Raw genomic sequence first — 13,420 nt, 5'->3', positions numbered from 1 at the left:
ACCAACTGAACCACCCAGACACCCCTCAAAGTTTAGTATTATAAGCTGAATTTAAAAATTCATTTATACTGGTAACCCATGCTCTCTTCCATCTTTACACCTGCCTCTGTTACTAGTTTTGTAATATTAATGAAATTTTTCATATTGTATTTTCTTGGTACTATTTATTATAATTTCTTTAATTTTGAACTTGATTCTCCAAACACTTGGGTATCAGCAGATCACCAGGACATCCCTCTCTACTATTCTGCATTCACTTTTTGCTGACGGAGTTTTAACTATTATTTGGTGACCTGTTAATTTCCTGAGACACCACTGTTCACTTTTTTAGCAAATATTTATAGAAAAATCTAATGATAAAAATAAGTCACATGAAGGAGAATGGGACATTGCCTCCTAGCTACCTATTGAATCATCAAGAATGATTTTTCTCTACTAGTAGATGTAAGATTATTTTTCTTTTTTTGCTGGAAAGCTCAGCAAAGTAAGTCTTTGCAAAAGTAGGTCCATACATTTCCAACATTGATTTTGGGGTGACAGGCTCAGGAATGCCTTAAGGATTTTCTGGGTGCTCTTCTTAGAATCTCAATTGCAAAATTGCCTATGAAAATTGAATTTGATCACATAATTCCTTTAATAAAAATTTTTTAGTGCTACTGACTGTACTAAAAATACAGAATTTTTTACACTGATTCAGTCTATGGTTAAGTGCTGATCTTACTCTCAAGTCATTTTGTCTTGCTCACTATGTTTTGGCTATACCAGTCTTCACTCTTCCCTGTGTTTTCACACATACTATTCTTTGAGTGGTTCTTCTCTAGAACTTTCATCCTCCTTGTCTCTCTTCTGGCACAATTCCAATTTTTACAGTCTAACATAAATTTTCATTTATTCAGTCACCCTTTACTCTTAAGTGTAAGCTTTGTCCTCTGTAATGCACTTTATTCACTATATTGAGTAGTTGGCTTAATATGTAACCATATCTTGATTTGTGTAATTATTTGTGTAACGTTTGCCTATCCATTATACTGTAAACTGTATCACAGGAAAACCCAGTCTGCTAGCTAATCATTCAGTCCTTAGCTAATACCATAATATCTGGCTCACAAGAAGTGTTTAGGGAACATTTGTGGAACTAACATCCTCCAAAATATTTTCTTTAGAAGGAAGTTAATCATAAATCATAATTTATGGACTCTCAACTAGTCTTAACAAAAATGTTACTGACACATCCAACAAATAAGGTTTACTTCCATAGAGATCAAATAATAAAACCATAAGCATGACAGTGTAGGGGCAAATCTGTAAACATATCATTATACATTTGAAACAGTCATAAATGAATCATGCATGATGTTCTATGTTGATTGCCATTGCAATCACAAGAATATTTTTCCTTAAATTCTATTTTCATTCTTCCCCTACTGGAATTTAACTAGTTTTAAAACTAAGTTGCTTACATTTTTCAAGATATAAAATATAAATTAAAATTAGGTTCAATGTCTGGAATACTATGCAGCCATCAAAAGAAATGAAATCTTGCCATTTGCGACGACGTGGATGGAACTAGAGGGTATCATGCTTAGCGAAATAAGTCAATCAGAGAAAGACAACTATCATATGATCTCCCTGATATGAGGGAAAGGAGATGCAACATGGGGGGTTAAGGGGGTAGGAGAAGAGTAAATGAAACAAGATGGGATTGGGAGGGAGACAAACCATAAGTGACTCTTAATCTCACAAAACAAACTGAGGGTTGATGGGGGGAGGGGGGTTGGGAGAGGGGGGGTGGGGTTATGGATATTGGGGAGGGTATGTGCTATGGTGAGTGCTGTGAAGTGTGTAAACCTGGCGATTCACAGACCTGTACCCCTGGGGATAAAAATATATGTTTATAAGAAATAAAATTAAAAAAAAAATTAGGTTCAAAAGAAAAATTCACATATCACAAATAAAGGGCACCTACTATATTATATAAAAGACTGTGCTGAGTCTTGGAAGACTTCAAAAAGAGATCTTAGATGCATTTTCTACTTATGAGTTAGACCATGAAAATTGAGCAGAAAATTCTGATAGGGAGAGACGGGATGAGAACCTTTGTGGTATAGCAAGTGTACGAAATAAGAAAATTCTTTGCAAAATTATTCATCAGTTATATGTTATGTTTGAAATATAGAGTGTATGAGTGCAGTCATGAAAATGAGGGCTAAAAAGACAGTTTGGAACCAGCAGGTGTGGAGTTCAAAGTGTGCCTAAATGACATGTCAAAAGCTATTATTTATATTGCAGGTAACAGGGAAAAAAAAAAAAAACAACACAACAACAACTAAAGACTATTTTGTTCTTTGCAGGAAACAAATGATTTATCAGGCTCCATTTTGTAAACAACTAGATTGAGGGTGTGAGGAGTAGATTAAAAAACAAAGTATTGCAAACAGGAAAAGATAGAAAGTGCTCCCATTGGGATAGAAAAAGATAATGAGGGTCTGGCTCTGTATAGGTATATAAAAAGAATCCAAAATAAGTGAGGGTGTGTACTTGTTTGCATACACACACACACACACACACACACACATATCTATTTAACTTGGAGGTCAACACAGTCTTGGAAACATAGTTGGAGATCTAGACAAGTGCTGACAGGGAGTGGAACTGGTGATTTCAGCAGTAAGTTCAAAAGAGGTAGGTGAAATGAGTAATGCCAAATAGGTTGGAAACAGCTCCTTTAAAGTCGGGATAAAACAAAGAAGCACCTATTAGTTCAACATTGCATTAGGGGTCATAAACAGCTTTATAAGACAAGAAGTAACTTAAAAACAAAAGTTTGAAAGAAGATATAAGACATTCATTATTTGATTATGATGTGACTGTTTACATAGAAAATCCAAATTAATCTAGAGACAAATGTGTAGAAATAAAAGGAGAGCTTAGCAAGGTGGCTTAATATATGATATCTTCATCTACCTTTATATACAAGGAACAAACCGTATAAAAACAGTATTTTAAGAAAGACACCATTTATAATAGCTACAAAAATTATAAATTACCTAGAAACAAATGAAACAAATATATGTAAGAACTATATGCAAAATAAATTGCAAAGGACATTAAAGAAGGCAAGTAAGTGTTCATGAATAAGAAGGTAGTATCAAATAAATATAAAAATTATTTCCAAATTGATACAAAGATTTGACTTCATTCTGATTAAAATTTCAGCAGTTATGTTTTACTGTGTGTGTATCATTTAAATGATTGATTATGAAATTTATGTGATATAACAAGATACTTCTGAAGACAGAGAATAAAATTAAATACAAAACCAGAAACAGACCCATACATGTATGATAGGTCCCAGATGTAGCATAGCAGATCACTGAGAGAAGGAGATACCATTCAACAAATTAAGTGAGGGGGAAAAGATGTTTATACAGATGGGGGAAAAGGGAATGTACATATTTGAATTACACTAAAATTATAAAATAAAACTTTAAAAATTTTAGAAAAACATATAGATGAATATCATTCTGCTATCAATAAAGGAGGCATTTCTTAGAATATCAAAAGTGTGAACAATAAAGTAATAGAATGATACATTTGGCAACATTAACATTAGCAACTTATATTCATCAAATAGACTTCTTAAAATATGAGAACACATGAGTAACATAGGAGAGGCGATGTTTGCAGCAAATAAAACCAAGTAACAGATTAGATAATATCAATAGTATTTAGGTGCCTAGAAATTATTAAGAAAAAAAAGTCAATAGAAACCTAGGTAAAGGTCCTGAGTAGACATTTGAAAGAATATGAAACACATGTAGCTAGTACACATGGAAGATGATCAATAACACTAGTCAACAGGAAAAGACAAATCAAGACCACAATGGCTTTTGACACATTTGATAAGAAAAAATTAGAAAAAAAAAATCCGAGAAAGATCAAAAATTAGAGAGGAAAGGCTCTCCTATGTATTGATGATTTAGGGGCTGACCAGTGCAGGTTTGGCAGTGTCAGAGAGTAGAACATTAACATATCCCAAGGCTCAAAGTATGTATATCTAATAAATATCTTAACATGTGGATACCAGAAAACATATATAAAGATATATACATACTAGCACAATATATAACTTAAAAAAAATCATTGTAGACACTGACTAGAGAACAAATAAAGAAGTAATGGTAGAGTTAGTCAGTAAATATTATACAGCAGTGAAAAATGGTGAACAAGAGCTATCAGGAAAAAAAAACATTAATAAATCTTAGTAACATAATTTTAAATTAAAAGTAAGTTCCAGAAAACATAGAATATCATACTTTTTCTCTATATATATCCCTCTGTCTTTCTGGAAATTTTCATTTCCACTGTTTATCATCTGGAGTTTGTAAGTAGAAGGAAGGAGAGATACAAAGAAACTACTGAAATTACTGAAAAGCTTGGGATGATGAGGATATAGGCAAAATGGGAGTAACAGAAGTCTCCATGGAAACAATGTGGGGGAAAAAAGAGTTTTTGCTCAGAGATAGTAATTTCAGAGTTTGATACTTAGGAGTGAGGGTTTATTCCTAGTGTCCTTATTCCTAGGCAAGGATGCAGCTAGACACATGGGTTATGAAAATTATTTTGGAGTAAAGGGATTGTTATTGGGTCCCTATTGTAGATGAAGTTTATTCTTGTTGATGTCTTGCTGCTTTCAAAAAAAAAAAGGGGAGGGAGGTATATTTTCTATCAATCTTATATCATAGTCTGTTTAAGAGCTTGTATGAGAACTCAAGGATGTGCTATGGCTATGTCCACTAACCTAAGACAATTCTCCAATAGAACCTTCCTTGGGTTGCTTGGAAAGATTATAAAGTTGTGAAACATAATAGTCTCGTTTCTCTGGCAATGTATTCACTATCTCTTTTATAAACCCACTCCCATTATCCAATAATTAAAGTTTAAAGGTAGGAGAAGCTTTGTCCCAGACCCTCATCTCTTCTTACTCAGTGCTCTTTACTGAGACTCTCTTGTTTACATTCATTATTTCAGTTAATATCTTTTTGATGCTGACTTTACTCTTTATGCATTTACTCCAGACTTTATTCATACATGTATAATGAATTGAAATTTCTTACAAGAAATTTCCATTTGGATCTTTCAGAGATATCTCTGCCTGTGTCAAAAATTACATGTATTCTCTTCCTCATAAATCTAGAAATTTCTTACATTTTCTTCTATTTGAGTTGATGATAGTTAGTTGGGAAAAACCATACATCTGACATAGATTTGCATAGCATAGTTAATATTACTAGTTCTCACAAAACCAATTTTGCTCTCCTTCCGGACTTCAACTCCCTACAGCACTTGGGAACCCCTTAAAATAGGTCAGAACTCTGTGAATAGATCCTAGTAAGCCTTTCTGAATGTGTTGTAGGAGAAGGCTTCATGAGGGTGCTAAAAGACTGAAGAATCTGGATTGTGAATTATTGCAGGGAAGGTAATAACCATAGAGAGACATGGAAAAACAAAAACAGAAACAAAACCCACAACAGAGTTTTCATGAATGAGGGATAAACTTTCATTTAATAAGCCATTGAGGGGCGCCTGGGTGGCTCAGTGGGTTAAAGCCTCTGCCTTCGGCTCAGGTCATGATCCCAGGGTACTGGGATTGAGCCCCACATTGGGCTTTCTGCTCAGCAGAGAGCCTGCTTGCCTTCCTCTCTCTCTGCCTGCCTCTCTGCCTACTTGTGAACTCTGTCTGTCAAATAGATAAATAAAATCTCAAAAAATAAATAAATAAATAAATAAGCCATTGAGACGTCACTGTTGCTTGTTACTATGACCAAATATAGTGGCAAACAACATTGCAATCATTCTGAGTTTCATAGCTGTAAGACTTTTAAATTAATTTAAGTTCTCTTGTCAATAGTTTGCTTGTCCATAAAATTGGTGATAGTATTAATCCTAACCTCATAGTGTTGCTCAATGTACTAGAGGAGGTAATTCAAATACGGTGCTCTTTATAAGTTACAACACAGCAAGGATTAACAACCCTTTATTATTGAATTCACCAGGAAATTATGTGAATTTTTGCCTGCTGAATATTTTTTGAATCTGTCTCTTTCTATTCATTTTTACTGTTACCAATTGGGTTTAATCTAAACTAACCAGACTAGTTATTGATAGGGCTTCTTCACTAATCTCCCCATATCCATTCTGGTACCTATTTAAACTGTGCTCCAAATTGCAGCCTGAATGGTTTTTACAAAATGAAGATCTTATCCAACAATCTTGTTTCTGCTTAAGAGATTTAAATAGTTTGCCATTGCTCTTTGGATAAAGATCAAATCATTAAGGTCACTTGCACTACCTTGCTAAGGTCTAGCCCCTAGCTATATTTTAAATGTATCCCAGTTACATATTCCCATACCTTCTTTGCACTCCAACAGTACCATCTGTTAGTACTTGTCATGGTCCCTCCTGTCACAGGACATGTACATGTACTTTATCACAGGCTTGTGATTTTTTTTCTCTTTGCTGAGTGCCTACTGCTCATCATTCACTGTCTCAGTGCAAACATCACTTACTCAGAGAAGCTTACCCTGATCCCCAAGTCTAAAATAAGGTTCTTTTATAAAAAACTGATAAAACACTGTATCTTTATTTTCTACCACTTGTGTGAGAAAAGTCCAATGCATTTTTTGGTAGACTTTATACAGGGGCTAAATAATGGGAATTTGACTCAGTTTCATCCTGTTTCAATAAGGATGTTGTTAGTGTTATAAAGTCAGTTGTTGGGTCACTGTTTACTTCTACGTTGCAAGAAAAGTAGGGAGCTTTTTAAAAAGGGCGGGGGGAGCAGTGGTGAAATTTTTTCTTATACCTGAGGACAAAGGGAAAAAATCAACACAAATGGGAATAGCATAGGTTCAAGAAAAATTTGGGTAAAGTTTTGGTGTCATATTTTGCATATATTGGCAAATTGCCACCCTGAGTAATAGAATGGCAGTAATGTACTAATAGTACAGTTAATATCTTCGTTTATGTTCTCCCCACCTGGAAGACTCCTACCCTGTGCCAGGGTTTGACGTCAGTAGAAGTTATATACTCGTGGGAAGAAGATACAAATCAATAATATGTCTCGTTATGCCAATATATGCTTATCTGTGAATCTTTTATAAATATAAACCAATTTTTCATATACTTATCTCTTTAATTGTGCTGCCTGAGGACTACTGAGGAAAGTCCCATCATTCATCAGAATCTAACAAAAGGAACACTTCTTTGAAATCATTTTATAATTTCTATTTATGTATTTAGCACATTTGATTAAGATCACCCTCCTCTAAACTATGACATCAAGCAAAATGTCTCCTTCTGGATCAGCACTGCACACAGAGTATCTAACACAAAGCTTGGTTTATAATGTAAATTCGTTGTTCTTTTTCATATAAACAAATAGGCACACATTTAATTGATTAATGTTGGCAGGGCACAGACTATAACAGGCCAGTTCTAACCAAGGTGTCCAATTTTTTAAAGAATGAGAAAGAGTATCTTGGGAATAAAAGTAACAGTTAATATAAGTGAAAGGTATTCTGCAGAGTGAAGAAATTGGGAACTACTTCTTTTGTTGTGTTTCAAACAAATAATGTTATTAAGGAAAGCCCAGGTTTCCATGAGGGAAAGAGATATAGCAATGTAAAGGAAAACAGTAAGATATCAGAGTATCTGATAAAGAGAGGGAGTGAGGAAGGTGGTGGTAGAGGGCACGAGAGTGGTAAGTGAGCAAAATAGGGGGTTAAAAGAACAAGGTCAGTTTTAGTGGGCTGGGTGAGAGACTATAAAACACCGGGGATGGCAGAGATTGTAGTCTGTTTCCAATGCTTGTTTATACATTTTCCTCAGTGGTCGAACTGAGTGGCTTGACTTTTAGCTGACACATGGTTCCCTGAATTCAAGTCTACATTCCCTAACCTACCTTACAACTAACTGTGGGCATATGACTAAGTTGACCAATGTAACATGAGACTTGTGTGTGATACGTTACCTTAAAAGAAAGAAACAAGACTTTTTTGTTTCCTTTTGTTCCTCGCTCCTTGTAGAAATGTGGATACAGGGGCTGGAGGTATAGCAGCTATCCTAAACTATGTAAAAACCTTAGATTAGAAGCTGGGATATAGGTCAATGTCTTAAAAAAAAAAAAAAACATTAAAAATACTATAGAAGGAGCATATGTGCTGTGTGTCTTTTATTTCTGCTCTTACCATATGCAATTTGATAAAGGTGAGTTAGATATATGATCTATGATAGATTTTTCAGTGCATTAATAATGTTGGATTAGGTATTAAACTACAGATTGACTTTAAGGTAAACTACACTGGTAATTGAGAGTGTTATATTTTTGGAAGTATAATATTATAGAAATCTCCAGTTGAAATATAGGAAAACAGCAATTCTCCTTTGAAAGAGGCAGGGATATATTTGGTTATAAACATTTTTTTAAGTTACCCTCATAATAAATGTGAAAGCAAGATACAGTGTAAGGCAATATATTAAAGAGGAATTCTTAAAATCTTACAGTTCAGCATGGTTCACTAACAAAGTGTTCCTTATCTGCATTACAACACATGTTTCTTGAGCTTTATATAATAGTAATTGGAATTTTTTGAATTAGATCTAAGCCCTTAGAGTATAAATTACACTAGCTTCCAAATTTAGCATTATTTGACGGATACTAAAATAGAAGTATTCCCCATTTCAGAAATATTCTTGGACTCCATTTCGTGAAATTCATTTTTTTTTTGTGAAATTCATTTTTATGGTGAATGTATCCCCTTTAAATACAGAGTTTGAAAGATTATTTAGTAAAAAGAAAACATTGGCAATATTATGTTCTTTACAATTTGAAAAGCAAGGTCTGTTCTGTCTCTGCTGTATTCGAACCAAAGCATTTCTAGTTTTGATTTGTTCCCTATATTGTATTTCTGCATGATATTTTCTTTAAAATGAAGTCTTGTTTCAGTGAAGAGTGAAGGATTGAATGGATGCATCAAATTTGCTCCTTACTCAACCATTAAAATTACAGTAGACAGATTTTTTTAATGCATAAAACTCCAAGAATAAAAACAGAGAGGTGAAAATTTCACAAAATTTTGGAAGGAGATAGGCTTATGAACAAATGGTAGTTAACTAAGCAGATTCGAGAAAATAGAATTCAAAGTGGGCAGTGTGAAGAGCTGTCAACCAATCAGATTGTATAACAGAATTCTTTTTTTTTTTAATATATTTTTTTATTTATTTGAGAGAGAGAGAATGAGAGAGAGAGAGAGCATGAGAGGGGGGAACATCAAGCAAACTCCCCACTGAGCAGGGAGCCCAACTCCATCCTAGGATTCCAGGATCACGACATGAGCTGAAGGCAGTTGCTTAACCAACTGAACCACCTAGGCACCCTGTATCACAGAATTCTTTAAGGCACAGGAACCAGCTGTACTAACCACATTAATAACTAGTAATAGAGAAGGGAGAATACAATAAGGAGGACCTCCTAAATGTATTTTGAAAATGGTGGATCCCTGTATCCCTCCCCTCCCTCTTCTTCACCTCTGGGAGCCTGTTCTCCACCAATTCAGCGAAATGATAGTGTTATTCTCCAAAGAGAAAAAAACGCAGTACTCCAAGCTAGAGGATGCCAGGTCGGGTTGAAAGCCCAATTACTAAATTTGAAACAGGTGGTTAAATGACCTTAGTTGTTCTGAATTCAGAGAGTGGAGAACTCCAGTTCTCTTAAACAATGCTTACCATGGTGCATAAACAATGCATCGTGAAACACTGAAAAAATAAAATTATATTTAAAAACAAAACAACAAAAACAAAACAAAACAAAACAAAAAAACAATGCTTACTGGAACACTGGCATTCAGGGCCTTATTCTCTAGAAAAGAAACTAAAAGGAACTTTTCATGAGACTCTAACAGGCCCAAGAAGAAAGATAAATAAGATATGGACATTTTGAAGGATTCATCAACAAATAGCCCAATTAGATTAGTCTATAGAAAAGCTCAAATTAGATAAATATTCTTCCTTACACCTCTGTGCATATAGAACTTACAACTCATATTTTAGTCGTTGTTTGTTAATCATTAACAGGTTGCTAAGTATTAAAGTTAAACATTTAAAGAAAACCTCTAAAACAGAAGATAGGAATCCAAACAAGCAAGTAGGACAAATGCAACTGGGTAGAAACAGAATTATTCTCAGGAAGAAGGGAATGTCATAGGATTGCTATTAATGTTTTCTGCGATATAAGAGAAGATATTATGGCCATAAAATAAGAACTCATAAAAATCAAAATAATCTCATGTTAAGAGAAGTTGTCAGAGTGAACACAGGAAGCAGAGAAAAGCAAATCCTCAAAGTGATGGTTCAGAAAGTTTTCTCCAATCTCAAGGACAACAGTGACTAAATTGAAAAAATTATCAAGAGCCCAGCACAATGGATAAAAGTAGATATATGCCTATTACTTGGGTATTTCACGATGCTGGGCATACAAACCTAAAAGAGAGCTTAAAAAATTACAAAACATCAGGGATCTGAATGATTTTAGGGTTTTCCACAGTAGCCTAGAAGTAAGAAGACAATGAAAGGATATCTTGAAATTTATCTAGGAAGATTATTTTCAATTTAGAAATTTATCCCCAGCAAAACAAACAATTATTCATGAGCATAGAATAAAAGCATTCAGACATATACAGCCTTTTTCAGAAATATCTCAAAAAAAAAAAAAAAGAAATATCTCAAAAAGTGGACCTATCCTGGAATTCTCAAGAAGCCACCAAAACTAGAGAAAAACCCTAGAAAAGAGAGGACATATATTAGAAGCAACAGAAGATTCAATACACTTGAGACTAAGGGGATCCTGAGGAGGCAAATGAAGGTAGGAATCTCACAATAATAATTATGCTGCAGACCCAGACGGCCAATCATCAGTCCACATTGGAACAGTGTGATTCAAATTACAGATACATTCAGTATTGTCATGGTCAAAATCCTCACTGCCATTGTACCACCTTTTAAACCTGAAAAGATAATTCTCAGGGGAGCCTAGTCCATATTGTCATTCATACTTCGCCTTCCTTAATCAGACACAGATGAAGTTCTTCTTGTATATTCTGTGACCTCTTTCCTGAAACAACCAGGCACTCTCTTCTATGACAATACTCTGCTTACATTTACCTTTCAGAGTTGGAGGTGAGCAGGAGTAAGCCTACAGCCTATGTCCGGGGAGCAGTTTTTGGTGCACCCAACAACCAGATGTTGTGATACTGTGATGCTGCTGTACAATTGTATATGATTTGTTGTATGCATATTTCATAATAAACAAGTATTAAAAAGTATCATTGTGCTAAAATACTTTTAAATCATTAGTGTTTAATATATATGCCCATTCAATAATAACAAGAAACTTGTTTAAAAATGTAACTGAGTTTCAAAATTTAGAAACATTTTTATTAATAAAATATCCTTATCCAAGTTACTGTATTTGTTAGATAAAACATACCCACTTGATGTTCTCATAGTGGTTAGGGTTGTTCATCTGTAAATATGTGAATAGCTCCTTGGTATTCCCCTAGTTGTTAGGGTTATTCAGCTATAATATATATATATACGTTACAAATAGAGATTTGTGTGTGTATATTCATATACTAATGTAAATCATTGGTATTTTCATCTGGTTAGGGTCATTTAGTTATGGCATATGTAAATATATCCCCCCTCATCTTTCCTAATTGCTAGAGTTATTTGTGGTATATGTACCTCCATTGATTACCTGAAGTTGTCACATTATGTTCTTGATTGTAACACGTGTTCTCATCCTTCCCTTCTTATAGTTTAAGTGTTTTGCTAGAGAATAATGCTTACTTCAATATACTACCTTCCCAGAAAGTGGACACATTTTTTTCACTGGTTGAAATTATTTTGAAAGTAATCAAGATTTTATTAAGATTAAGAACAGTATCTCAAAAAAAATAGTATCTCATATATGCCTAAGCACCTAATAAGTAGGGAAATATCTGTTTTGGCTTTAACGTAGAAACCATTTAGGAAATGAATAAAAATTAAAATTACACAGTGTTTATATATCCTAAATTACCATTAGAGTAAAAATACAGCAGTTTTTTTACACTTTTCAAAATGGTTAAATTTAATATTTGAATAAAATAATTGCCACATTTTACAATTGAAATAATTGTTTCCTGACTACTTAAAAAAATTAAAGTTGTCATTTCTGGCCTATTATTAAGTTTGTTTAATATAATGAAGAATTGAACTTAAAAAGTGCTTTAAAATATGATTAGAGTCTGATTGATAAAAAACTTAATATCATACAAAATCTGAACATTTTTATGAGATATGTTGAAGCTATTTACCATGTAAAAAAAAACAATGCTGAGATTTTTAATAGTGGCTGTGTAACTCTCCAAAATTAAATCTGGGGACAAATTATCACTGAAATATGAATCTTAATTGAAAAAAGCTGACACTAGAAATTTTGAAAATACTTGGGCATTTAATTTTTAATTTAATCAGATATTAGCAACTTGATTATGCAACTTCTATGAGTTTAAAAAATACAGAACTTTTTCTTACTTATTTATTTATTTGTTTATTTATTTATTGGGTCACCTGTCATTAAAATGGTTACCTTTTTTTTGCTTTAAAGAAATTCTGAGGGGCGCCTGGGTGGCTCAGTGGGTTAAGCCACTGCCTTCGGCTCAGGTCGTGATCCCAGGTCCTGGGTTCGAGCCCCACATCGGGCTTTCTGCTCAGCAGGGAGCCTGCTTCCTCCTCTCTCTCTGCCTGCCTCTCTGCCTACTTGTGATTTCTCTCTGTCAAATAAATAAATAAAATCTTTAAAAAAAAAAAAAAGAAATTCTGATAGGATGTTAACATCTAAACCACACCATTACTAAATATTGGTATTGAGCTTATCTTCTCTCCTTTTGCTGAGTTACACTGAATTATCAATGCACAAAGGAATTGTCAAATTGGACATAAGTTGTACTTCAAATATCATATAAGTAAACACCATACAGTCTTACATAACCATATTGAATATAGTCAATATCCACTCATAGAAGAAGCAAGATCATGACTGCTGCTTCTGGAACTGCTATTTTTCTCATTTAAACTATCCTAAACTGAAAGATTCCAAGTTCTATCCCAGTCCAGCTTTTCCTATATCTGTTGTAGTTCATCACTGAGCCTTTTTCTCTTCTTTTCTCCAGGCGGTTCAGAAGCGGCCATCCTTGATGACCTAGAAGACTTCAGGAAGTGGACTTCCCCTCGAGCAATGAACATATTATGCATTCTTATACATATACAAGAGAAAAATGAAAGTCAAAGCTGAAAGTAAAATGGACATAATTTTAAT

This window comes from Lutra lutra, chromosome 6, assembly GCF_902655055.1.
Source record: "Lutra lutra chromosome 6, mLutLut1.2, whole genome shotgun sequence".
Taxonomy (NCBI): Eukaryota; Metazoa; Chordata; class Mammalia; order Carnivora; family Mustelidae; genus Lutra; species Lutra lutra.
Note: the sequence above shows the minus strand (reverse complement) of the source record.